The following is a 13,675-nucleotide window of genomic DNA, read 5'->3' on the forward strand; positions in this document are numbered from 1 at the left end:
GTTACACGCCTTTCTCTTTTTCGTGAAATAATATGATATACTGAAAACCACGCAGCTGTGATTCCGTTCTGCTAATGCTTCGGATCAGATTGCCTGTTGCCCGTGTCCTGGGCAATGTTGTTTTTTCCAGTGGACTCCAGAAAGTAATCATCCACAGGAAGATGGTCACCTGTCTTATGCAGATGGCTGACTGTACTCATCGAATGACTTTTATTACTGGTTATATTTCTCATGTCACACAGTCATACTTTATGGAAACAGATTCTTCCTTCCACCACATTCACATCAAGAACCCATCAATAGGAGCCCTACATTTTTCTTGTATTCCCATTGCAACAATCCACCCCTCCTGATTCCTCGGGCACTCATGCACACTTGAAACAATAAACAGTAACCAAATAACCTACTAATCCGCACATCTTTGGGATACTGAGCACCACGGGGAAACGCACACAATCACAGGTGATCATGCAAACTTCACACAGACATTATGTCCCCCCTCACAGTCCTCGGCAGCCCTGTGTCCACCGTGGAGAGCTTCAGGTTCCTGGGAACCACCATCTCTCAGGATCTGAAGTGGGAGCAGAACATCAGCTCCATCCTGAAGAAGGCCCAGCAGCGGATGTACTTCCTGCGGCTCTTGAGGAAATATGGTCTGCCTCAGGAATTGCTGCTGCAGTTCTACACTGCAGTCATTGAGTCTGTCCTGTGCACCTCCATCACTGTGTGGTTTGGAGCCGCCACCAAGCAGGATAGAACCAGACTACAGCGCACAGTGAGGACTGCCGAGCGCATCATTGGAGCCTCCCTGCCCTCTATTGTGGACCTGTACTCTTCCAGGTTGAAGAAGAGGGCGGGGAACATCATAAAGGACTCCTTCCATCCTGCGCACAGACTGTTTGAACTGCTTCCGTCTGGTAGGCGCTTCAGATCCCTCCAGACTAAGACTAATAGGCACTGGAGAAGTTTTTTCCCTTCTGAAAACTTTTTCCCTTTTTCCCTTTTTCACTTTGCTGAACAGTTAACTGCCGGTTAACTGTCGGCTAACTATTACTTGGATTGCACTACTTGTATGTATAATCTATATTTTCATTTATATTTATCATTATTATTGTTATGAGCAGAGAGACAACATCTGCCGGAAGTAAATTCCTTGTATGTGCACAGGTACTTGGCGATTAAAGTCTGATTCTGATTCTGACATCACCCTTGGTCAGGAATGAACCTGGATCTCTGGAAGTTTGACCACTGCACATTGTGATGTCAAAGCTATCACTACATTCCCGGAATGCATTTAACCCAACTGAATTAAGTCAAATAAAAAACTTTACGTAATTATTCTTCTGGACAAAGGAATTAGTCCCATTCATTTCAATTGTATTTGTACCTACTTAAAATGGCACGCATTCAGAATGCAGATTTGCTCAGACTGAAAGCAGGTAAATCTGTGGGATTCCACTGCCCTGTCAGACCTCATGAGCAGTTTATTGATCTAGCATAATTGTCCCATGAACATCCCTCAACTAGGCAGAAAGATGTGTTGCAACCTCTCCTTGAAAATAGCTTGGTCTAGGTATTAGTACCACCAAGCCATGGGATCCTTAGCCACAGATTAGCTAGTATATTTTGGATATTTTAGTTCCCAGCTGTTTTAAAAAAGCATCAATTCTTTTCCCCCTGTCAAAGCCTTTTGATCTTTGACAGAGAAACTTTGATAGAGCCAGGCCAATGGTTTGTTAAGCTTGCATATGATACATGGATTGGAATTCTTTGTCATCTTTACTGCGGACCCTGCTAGAGATGACGGTGCCATGATTAAGTCTATTTTTGCCTTGGGAATGGTTGACATTTTTGCTAAAAGAGTACATTCCAAGGAAACTTGTGGAGCTGAGATCTAGCATGACTTATAGTTTCAGTTGAGTTAGGAAGGTAGGAGGATCCCAAGGGAATTGACGAATTTTTACTGCTAACAGAGATCAAAATAAATAAGGCAGGTGGAAACCAGTCCAATCTGATGAGGTTTTGCACTGTGCCAGTTTGTGAAACAGGCTGTTCTGCTTTTGTCCATTCTTGTGAAAAAAAAATCATGTATTTTGTTTGCTGCTTGGATACTCATTTAACCTTTACACTTGCCACAGAGCAGTCAAGTATTACAAAATCCACATTCATTTCAAACCTTTTCTGAGAACTCACAGTCCCGGTGGAAACCTTCACTGACAAAATGTACATTTCCATAATTTAAATATTTTTGTTCGCTTTCTCGTTAAGTGCACTGTTGCTTTCTAAACTGGAACTTCTGAATTTTGCAAAAGAGTGTCTATGGTAACTAATCTCCTGTGTTCTATAATTAGACGCAGCACAGATGCTTTCTAACCTCTATTATAAAGGAGTATTGTAAGTAGATGTTTATTCAGTGTTACTGATAGATTTAATCAGAAGCAGAATCAGGTCTATTATCACTGACATATGTCGTGAAATGTGTTGTTTTGCAGCAGCAGTACAAAGCAATACATGAAAAAAATGACTATAAACTACAGTAAGAAATACATAGTAAATAGATAAATAGTGAGAAAAAGAGAGCAAAATAGTGAGGTGATATTTTTGGGACAATCAGAAATCTGGTGCTAGAAGTGAAGAAAGAGTTTCTGAAATGCTGAGTGTGCATCTTCAGGCTCTTGTATCTCCTCCCTGATGGCAGGAATGAGAAGAGGGTGAGTCCTGGATGGGAAAGGTCCTTAATGATGGATGTCAGCTTCTTGAGGCATAACCTTATGAAGATGTTCTCAGTGAAGTAGAGGCTAGTACCTGTGATGGAGCTGGCTGAGTCTGCAGCCCATCTGCTGCTTCTTGCAGTCCTGTATATTGGGGCTTCCATACCAAGTGATGATGCAAACAGTCAGGATGTTCTTCATGTTCTTCAATCTGATAAATTGGATAAAGTCCTTGGTGACATACTAAATCTCCCCAAACTCCTAATGACCTATAGATCATGCAATGGTCATGATTGTTCAAGAATCACATGATTCTGGCATGGTCCTGGAGGATTGGAAGATTGCAAATGTCATTCCACTTTTTAAGAAGGGAGTAAGGCAAAATAAGGGAATTATAGGGCAGTTAGCCTGACCTCAGTGGTTGGGCAAGTGTTGGAGTCTATTACTAAGGATGAGGTTTCGAGGTACTTGGAGACTAATGATAAAATAAGTCAAAATCAGCATAGTTTCTGTAAAGGGAAGTATTGTCTGACAAATCTGCTGGAGTTCTTCAAGGAAGTATCAAGCAGGGCGGACAAAGGAGAGGCAGTGGATGTCACAAACTTGGATTTTCGGAAGGCATTTGATAAGGTGCCACACATGATGCTGCTTAACAAGATAAAATGCTATGGCTTTACAGGAAAAATTCTGCCACGGATAGCAGAATGGCAGACAGGCAGGAGGTAGCGAGTGGGACTAAAAATGGCCTTTTCTGGTTGGCTGCTGGCGACTAGTGGTGCTCCTCCGGGCTCAGCATTGGGACTGCTACTTTTCACATTGTTTGTCAATGATTTAGATAATGGAATTGATGGCTTATTGGCAAAGTTTGCAGATGATATGAAGATAGGTGGAAGGATAGGTAGGTAATGCAGAGGAATCAATGTGATTGCAGCAGAACTTAGACGAATTGGAAGAATGGGCAAAAAAGTGACAGATGGAATAGTGTTGGGAAATGTATGATAATGCATTTTGGTAAAAGAACTAGTATCCTAATGGGGAAAATGTTCAAACATGAGAGGCGCAGGGAGACTTAGTAATCCTCATGCAAGACTCCCAGAAGATTAACTTACAGGGTGAGTCTGTGGTAAAGAAGGCAAGTGCAATGTTGCCATTTATTTCAAGGGGAATAGAATATAAAAGCAAGGAGATAACAACTGAGCCTTTATAAGACACCTGTCAGGCCACACTTGGAGTATTGACAACAGTTTTGGGCACCATATCTCAGAAAGATATTGTCATTGAGGGAGTGCAGCAGAGGTTTACAAGGATGATTCTGGGAGTGAGGGGGTTAACATATGAGGTACATTTTGCAGCTTTGAGCCTGTTCTCACTGGAATTTAGAAGTATGCGGGGGGGGAATCTCATTGAAACCTACCGAATGTTGAAAGGACCTGATAGGGTGGATGTGGAGAGAATGTTTCCTATGGTGGGGGTATCCAGAAATGGAGGACACAGCCTCAAGTTTGAGGGGTGATCCTTTAGAACAGAGGTAAGGAGCAATTTTTTTTAGCCAGAGAGTAGTGAATCTGTGGAATGCTCTGCCGCAGACTGCGGTGGAGACCAGATCTGTCCATATATTTAAGGTGGAAGTTGATAGTTTCCTGATTGATCAGGGCGTTAAAGGATATGGCGAGAAGGCAGGTGTATGGGGTTGGGAGGGATTCGGGCTTAGCCATGACGGAATGGCAGAGGAGACTCGATGGGCTGAATGGCCTAATTCTGCTCTTATGTCTTATGGTCTTTCGGTCTTTTAGCTGCTAGCATGTATTCTTCATGATTGCAACAATATGTTGGACCCAGGATTGATCCTCAGCTACTGATGCCCAGAATCTTAAAGCTGCTCACCCTTTTCTCTTCTAAACCCTTGATGAGTGTGTTCTTCCAGCTTCCCCTTCCTGAATCCTTTGGCTTTACTGACGTTGTGGGCAAGGTTTTTGTTGCAACACCACTCAACCAGCTGATCTGTCTCGCTCCTGTACGCCTTCTTGACACTATCTTGATAACCTAAGAAACTCAATAACCATGCAGCAGTATTTTAATGATGATAACACCAAAAAAAACTATTAATAGCCTTTTTCTGAGATTGATGTAAAAAAAATACTCATTTGGTTTTATTGAAATTTCATAAAATTCTTAAGTAGCATTGACTTCTGCAGTGAAAATTAGCCACAAAGTCACAGGTTATATTTTGTTTTGAGTGCATCTGAATGCACTAGATTGCATCAGGTACAGGTGCACCAAATAGTAGAAACTCAATAGAATTGATTGAATGCTTTCAAACTTATTTCTATCCATTCATTGAAACAAAATGAAAATTGAGCAGGTCCCTTAACCATTTGGTATTCCTACTGCTCTATTGCTTTCCACTGGGCACAGCACATGTTTGATCAAAAGGAAAATCTCTGTCACTATCTATATATGTAAAAATACTTCAATGACAGAATGACTGGGCATTTTAATTTATCAAAATTGTATCCATTTATACTTTATATATTTTCTACTAAAGTTCAAAGTAAATTTATTGACAAAATACATATACAAGACCATAAGATATAGGAGCAGAATTAAGCCATTTGGCCCATCGAGTCTGCTCCACCATTTCATCATGGCTGATCCATTTTCCCTCCCAGCACCAATCTCCTGCCTTCTCCCCCATATTCCTTCATGCTCTGATGAATCAAGAGTCTAAAAACCTCTGCCTTAAATATCCATAAAGACCTTGCCTCCATAGCTGCCTGTGGTAATGAATTCCACAGGTTCACTATTCTATGGTTAAAGATATTCCTCCTCAACTCCATTCTAAAAGGGTGCCCTGTTATGCTGTGTCCTCTGGTCTTAGATACACCCACCATAGGAAACATTCCCTCCACATCCACTCTATCAAGGCCTCTCACCATTCGATAGGTTTAAGACCATAAGACCATAAGATATAGAAGCAGAAGTAAGCCATTCAGCCCATTGAGTCTGCTCCACCATTCAACCATGGGCTGATCCAACTCTTCCAGTCATCCCCACTCCCCTGTCTTCTCCCCATACCCTTTGATGCCCAGTCATTGCAGTTGTCCATCGGTGAGTGCTCAGATGGCCGATCTGAGATCCACATATTCTGGTGCAGTGAGGGCCTGAGTAAGTGGTGGCTGTGTTTTTTGGTAGCTGCTACTTGTTCTATTTGGCACAGAGGTCACTACATAGTCATCCCTTTCTTATTCCTCAGTTTTATCCGTCCAGCCTCAGTAGATGAGCCCTCAAGGCCATCCTGCATGAACATCACAGTGACATTTTCCCTGAGTAGTAATGCCACCCCTCCCCACTTTAATTCTTCCTGTACTGCCATGTCTAAAGCAATGAAATCTCAGATTACTGAGCTGCCAGTTCTGTCCCTGCAACTAAGTCTCACTAATGGCTACAATATCACAGTGCCAAGTACAGAGCCAAGCTCTAAGCTCATCTGCCTTACCTACAATACTCCTTGCATTGAAATAGATGCAACTGAGAACATTGTTCCCACCGTGTTTAACCTTTCCATTCATGCCTTTATATGTAGGCTTACCAACATCTTTCCCCACAATCACACCATCTATCTGCCCTGGCACTTTGGTTCCCATCTCCCTGCACCTCTAGCTTAAACACACCCCTCCACCCCCAAATCAGCAGTAGCAAATCTTCCAACAAGGATCTTAGTCCCCCTTCAGTTCAGGTGCAAACCATCTTGTCTGTACAGGTCCCACCTTCCCTGGAGGAGAGCACAATGACCCAAAAATCTGAAGTCCTCCCTCATGTGCCATCTCCTTCACCATGTGTTGAACTGTAAGATCCTCCTATTTCTGGTTTCAATGAGGTCAACCCTCAGTCTTCTGAATTCCAATGAATACCAGCACTGAGTCATCAGACGCTCTTCATATGATGAGCCATTCAATCCTGGAATCATTTTTGTAAACGTCCTTTGAACCCTCTCCAGCTTTAGCACATCCTTTCTAAGATAAGGGGCCCAAAACTGCTCACAATACTCTGTGAGGCTTCACCAGTGCTTTAAAAAGTCTTAACCTTACATCCTTGCTTTTATATTCTAACATCCATGGCCTGGTCGGTGGAGATCCTTGATGATGGGTGCTGCTTTCTTGCAATAGCGCTCCCTACAGATTTGCTTGTGGTGGGAAGGGTTTTAACTGGGATGGTCTGGGCCATATCTACTACTTTTTGTAGGCTTTTCCACACAAGGCCATTGGTGTTTCCATACCAGGCCGTGATGCAGTCAATATGGTCTCCACCACACATCTATAGAAGTTTGCCAAAGTTTTAGCTGACATGCTGAATCTAAGCAAATCTCTAAGAAAATAGAGGCACTGCTGTCCTTTCTTCATAATGGCAATTATGCAATTCAAGTTTTCACCCTTTCAACTCACTGATTGGTAGTTGAAGTGTCGGTCCCAGCTGCTTGGTTATTATTGAATCTCTGATGCGCACTGGTGGCAAAACTAGAAAATGATAGCTACATAGAATTCCAGAAAGTTTTTGGCCACTCAGGGAGATATGAGAGAAAATTAAAGAGAATGGAATTAACAGGAAGAGGCAATATAGATTGCCAACTGATAGAAGGAAGAGAGTAACTTGTTTCTGTATTTGGAGGTGGACAGTTTATTTTTGCAAAGTTTTGGTTTGGCACTGCCTCAGTTTACTCTGTTCCTCATTAACTGGATTTAAGAGCTAAGATAAAATCATGTGAACTCTGCACTCGATATGCACTGACAGTGACTCAATAGTCAATCCCTCCCTGACATCCTCCCTTTCTGCAGTTGTGATACTGTCCCTGATAAGTAATGCCACTGCCCCACCTCTTTTACTTCCCACCTTGTCACTTTGAAACATCTAAACCCCAGAACATTCAGCAGCCACTTCTGACCTTGTGGCAGCTAACACTACATAATGAACATATGGGTGATAGAAACATGGAGGGCTATATAGAAGGGAAGGGTTAGATTGATTTTAGAGTTGCTTAAAGGGTCAGCACAACATTGTGGGCTGAAGGGCCTGTACTGCACTATAATGTCCTCTGTTCCATGCTTAATGCTAAAATAAAAGGCTTCAAATAATAAACATGAGACCGCAGTAAGCTGCATGAGGGTATTGATAAAAAGCAAAACTTGAGATCTATAGAGAGATGAAAAATAGCTTTTTTTTCTGTAAAGTATTGTAAACCTTAATTCATGAAGATAAAAGTATATAAAACTTCAATATGAGTACATCTATGTTGCCCTCTGACGGAAGGACGGGGAACAAGACACTCGAGAGGATCATTGCAGCTTCCACCAGGAGACTACCACGTAATACAAAAAAAGACTGGAGAAATAAAAAACTGAAAACTTTAGAAATACATTATTCAGTAGGATCACACCTGCTAGTGGATCTCAACTAGATGTTCCAAATACTCTCCTGTGTCCAAAGACCAGGTGATTTCAGCCTTGGATCAATGAGATGACAGAGTATCCAAAACCCTCCAGTGCAGAGATTGCTGAAGGCTTATAATCACATAGAAAATTCACCTCATGTCAGTCCTAATTGGCAAAATGCTTTTGCTCAAAGTGTGCCTCATGGTTCTAGGCCAGGGGTTCCCAATGTGGGAACCACAGGTCCCTGTGTGGCATAGAAAAGGTTGGGAATCCCTTTTCTAGACTACTGAGTTAAGTGAAAGAACATTTCATCTTCTGAATTGTTAATCCTTTTCTAATTTCTTATTTGTCTAAACTTCTGTGAGTATAGCTCAGTATCTCTTCATGTGATATCCCAAGAAGCTATTTAGTGAAGTACACACTTAGTCAAGGCCAAGTGCATTCTCTCTTTGATTCTGAGAGCACACTGCATATAATGAGGTCTCAGCAAAGCCTTGCATAATAACAGCAAAAACTCTTAACTTCTGTATTTCAACCTCCTTGCAGCAAATGTCAACTTAACAAACACTTTTCAAATTGCTTGCTAATCTAATCATTTATTTCCTGTGTCGCATGAGCCATCACCCTCAGATCCATCTGTGTACCAATATTTTCCACATTTCAAAAAATACTTTTTTCCACTTTCTAAAGTGCTCAGTCTCAATTTTTCCTACAATTGGACCCATTTGCCACCAGTTTTCCAGAGGCTGTGCTGTCCACTTCCTTTTACAGTCCCTTTAGCTTGGTGGTTGGGGACCACTGCTTTAGCCTATCATCGGATCAATTAACCTTCACAATTAGGCACTAATCATACAAACAATCATTTCCAGGATAAACTCACACTAATCTGATCACTTTTGACTAGTCAGTTCTGGTCATGAACTATTACGCTGTCGCATTGTCCCAATGTTCCCAATGTCAGACATCAGATATCAGGTTTAATATCTTTGTGCTTGCATATGATACACTACAAAGTTGAGCTCCGCAGCACTTGAAGCATATGCCTAAAATTGAAGAATTACAATGCAGACCAATTGCCATTGATCATAGAAAACATGTAGATCTTCCTCAAGCCATGCTGCAGCCTCTGGGTAGAACTCAGAAGAGCATAATGATGGTCAGAAACACATGGAGACCAAACAGCAGGCTGACTGGTTTATGGTTTATTGTCAGAATCAGGTTTAATGCCAACGGCATATGTCATGAAATTCGTTGACCTTGCGGCAGCAGTACAATGCAATACATAATAATTACAGTAAGTATATATATATTAAATAGTTGAATTAAACAAGTAGTGCAAAAATGGATATTAAAAAGTAATGAGGTAATGTTCATGGGTTCAATGTCCATTTAGAAATTGGATGGCAGAGGGGGAGAAGCTGAGTCACTGAGTGTGTGCCTTTGGACTTCTGTACCTCTTTCCTAATGGTAAAAATGAGAGGAGGGCATCTCTGGGTGATAAGGATTCTTAATGATGGAAGTCACCTCCCTAATCTGTAACTGACAACTTCATAATTCACACCATATCTATTTTTCCCCTGCTGACATAGGCTCTACATAAAGTTCCATATTATGACCAATATGATACAGGATAAGTGGAACTTGGGGACATTTTACTTGGGTGATCTGACAGGACGGCTTTGGAACTGAGAACAATATTGTCAAACAGCTTCCAGACTCTGTCGGGTGTGGAGATGCTAGGAGTGTGTGCTTTCCACAGCAGACCCCTGCTAAGGCATTCATTTAGCAGGCACACCAAGAGCAATACTCCACTTCTGCAAGTGTTGTTATGAAAATAACTGGCCTCTCAGAGAGTCTGCTATGGAGCTTAGGGCACGCCCAGAGAATCTACAGAGACCTCATATCCTTCCTGGATCTCTGTGATGGAGAAGCGCTCAGGATTTCTAAACTCATCTCAGACGTATGTGTCATTTTGTGGGAAGGCCTTCAAGCTCTTTATTGTGCATGAAGTGTTCTTTCCTTGGTGGTCACGATCACCTTAGCTTAAAGCTTCTCACCACAAGACAGAGTTTAACTAAGCCAAATACAAAGTTCTGCACTTTTGGAAATCCATGCTATAACAAGAGGCTGGACAAATTTGGGAGGGCAGATACTGAGTAGCAATCTGATAGAGGTTTATAAAATCATGAGAGGCCTAGATACAGTACACAACCCATATCTTTTTCCCATGGTAGAAATGTGAAATATTACAGGTCATGAAAGGAGGCAGGTTCAAAGGTGCAGGGCAGATTTTACATAGAGAGTGTTGGGTGCCTTGAATGCACTACCTGAGGTAGTGATGGAGGCAACTACCACTACCAAGAGGCTCTTAGATAGAGCCAAGAATGTGGAGGAAATGGAAGGATATGGACAAAGAACCTGACTAGTCAGGCATTCAATTACGAATTTATTCAGTACAATATCGTGGGCCAAAAGGCCTGTTTCTGTGTGGTATTGTTCTATATTCCATGTTCTAGATCATTTGCGGGAAATCTCTGCAAGTCTCTCAGTACCATAGAGAGGTCACAAAGAAGAGGAATTTCGAATAAATGAGTTTACATATCTTTATTTTTAGTGACTAAAAAGTCATGTCTCAGACACTGTCTTTTGCCAGCACAGCTGTGTTCCCACGAGTGCACAAAGTTATTGGCTCCACTCAGGTGCACAGTGTGACCAGGAAGTTAATCTGAATTAATTAGACATATTCGCTGCTGCATAATATAGAACAGCTGGAGGCTTCCTTCTCATCAGCATTTTCAAGAAACTGGAAATGTTCAGAACAAAGCAGATGTCTGAAGAGGAAATACCCTATTCTTAAAAAGGATTTGTGCTTGCATAACAACAGCAACACTACATTTCTTCCCATTTTCATTAAGAGAGCCAGTTACAGCCTTAACCTTTGTAATAGAGTTTCACATAAAGGAGGCAGCTCAGTTTCTTCATCAGCTGTGAGATGTTCCATTTCATTTTCAGCAACGGAGGTGGCACCGTGAACACGTTCAAAAATGACACATTTTGTACGATCCATCAAAAGGTACTTTTGTGGAATCTTTCACAGGCCCTCCGCAAAGCACTGTGCATCATATGAAGTTGGTTGTTTGCCTGTATAATTCCTGTGCTTCACAGTATCTTGATCCTCAGGCTGCAAAATTGTTGGTCTGAATTTCACACGTCTCCCTGCAGTAGATTTCATTGTGTTCTTCCTGGCCTTCTCAGCCTCATGTCAATTTTGTGTGCCTGTGTCATGCAATATTTCCCTAAAGTAGGTACAGTATGTATATATTAGTCATGCAGCAATTGATAAAGATGGCAGCTGTTACTTTGGTAAATATGTGCTTTATACATATCTTGCAGATTATGTACAACATCACCATCTTCCATGAACAGATGCCATCTCCCTGACTGATTTGTCCTTTTGAACAAGCTCATACCTACATTACTGATATGTTGTTCTGCAGCCTCTCATCCGCGACTGGTCTGGTCGGTTATGGGATATGAGATTCTGCCATGTGAAGAGATGATTATATGTTGAAACTCAAGACTATCACAGGCAATTAAGATGACATAAATCACAGTGTAAACTCTCTTCAATTTAAATGCCACCTGTGATGACAACACTCCCAGAGCTGTCAAAGTCTTTCACAGGCCCTCCACAAAGCACTGTGCATCATATGAAGTTGGTTGCTTGCCTGTATAATTACTGTGCTTCACAGTGTCTTGATCCTCAGGCTGCAAAATGAAGCCTCAGACTGAATCTGTTCCAAGGGCTTTTCCTCACTGAGTTAGCGTAAGTTACAGTGAAGACTATTGGGGATTTTTTTTCAGCTGTTATTGTTGTGGTTTCTCATGCCCCGTAAACGACCAAGAGATGCAGAAGATTCTTCAAGAAGTATTAAACTTTAATTTGCAAATCAAAGCTGAGACAGTCATTGAGCTAGTTGCTGATTGCCCACCTATCCTTGTACATAGTATTTTTATAGCAATCTCCTGGTTTACTTGCATTAGCATATCCAATCGGTCTACAGTACACCCGCCACTATTGTTTCTACCCATTGACTTGATCATGTTCTAATTTACATCTCTTAGCTACCTCTCATTAACACACCATTATCTTCTACATTCTTAAGATTTCATTCTCCTACTAAGTTGGATACATGCATAGCAAATAGCAAGTTCGAAGCTGACTACATAGTTTTGGTTACACAGCAAACAATGCAACTTTTATACTCCAATATTATGTCAAGAGAAGCACTTTTATTGACCTATACACTGACCCCTGAGTTACTGTTTTTGACATGGTGGAGTTCTCCCAGGAGTGATATGAGCAACAAATATCGCTGGGCCACCTAGGGCAGGTCCTCTGAAATAAAACACAGAGGGATTTTAAATTGGTGACACTACCCACCTCTGATGAGGACTGGCACATGGACATCTGGTTTCCTCCTGAAGTTAAAAATCAGCTCCTTGGTCTTCCTGACATTGAGTAAGTGGTTGCTGTGACACCATTCAGCAAGTCTTTCAATCCCCCTCCGATTTGCTGATTCATCTCCAGCTTTGATTCGGTCCGCAAGAGTGGTGACGTCAACAAAGTTAAATATGGCATTGGAGCTGTGCTTAGCCACACAATCATAAGTGTAGAGCAGGGGGCTAAGCACACAGCCTTGAGGACCTGTCCCAGGCCCTGCATGTAAGTGATATCACAGAGAAAACATGGTGGTACTGTAGCGGTATGCTACACGCAGCGCTGAAATAATGACACGGAGTCGATGAGCTGCTGTTGCAAAAAGAGATTTATTCAAACTTCGCGGCCTCGCTTTAAAGCCTTCCTGATCTCGCCCTCCCCGGGCAGGAATGCTGCAGGGGGCGCGTATTCACAGTCCCGTCCCGCGCGCGGGCTTTTCCCCTTGCTGGTGAAGCGGGCTTGGCACCCTCTTTGGGACTGGCCTCAATGCCGGCGCGCGCTGCTTTGTGAGCCGGTTCGAGTGCACTGGGAAGTGGGTCACCACATAACCCTCCCCCCACAGAACCGGCGATACACCCCCCAATGTCCACAGTCTGGGCCGGACTCTGTTTGGGAGGTCTGCCTCTGCACCGCGGTGCCGGAATCTCAACCGGCTGCGCCACGTCCACATGGGCCGATTTGAGTCAGTCCACCGTGAAAACCTCCTCTTCCCCCCAATGTTCAGCAGGAATGTGGACCCGTTGTTTCTGATCACCGTAAACGGCCCCTCGTAGGGCCTCTGTAGCGGTGTCCGCCCCGTCGTACAAAAACAATCTTACAGTTTTACAGGTCTTTGGGTACGCAGGTCGGGTTCTGCCCAGGCTGTGAAGTGGGTATGGGGGCCAGGTTACCGAGCCTCTCACGTAGACTGCCCAGGACCGCTGCGGGTTCTTCCTCTTGCCCCTTTGGGGCTGGTATGAACTCTCCTGGGACGACCAGGGGTGCGCCGTACACCAACTCGGCTGACGAGGCGTGCAGATCTTCTTTGGGCGCCGTAC

Source organism: Hypanus sabinus, chromosome 9 (genome assembly GCF_030144855.1).
Source record: "Hypanus sabinus isolate sHypSab1 chromosome 9, sHypSab1.hap1, whole genome shotgun sequence".
Lineage (NCBI taxonomy): Eukaryota > Metazoa > Chordata > Chondrichthyes > Myliobatiformes > Dasyatidae > Hypanus > Hypanus sabinus.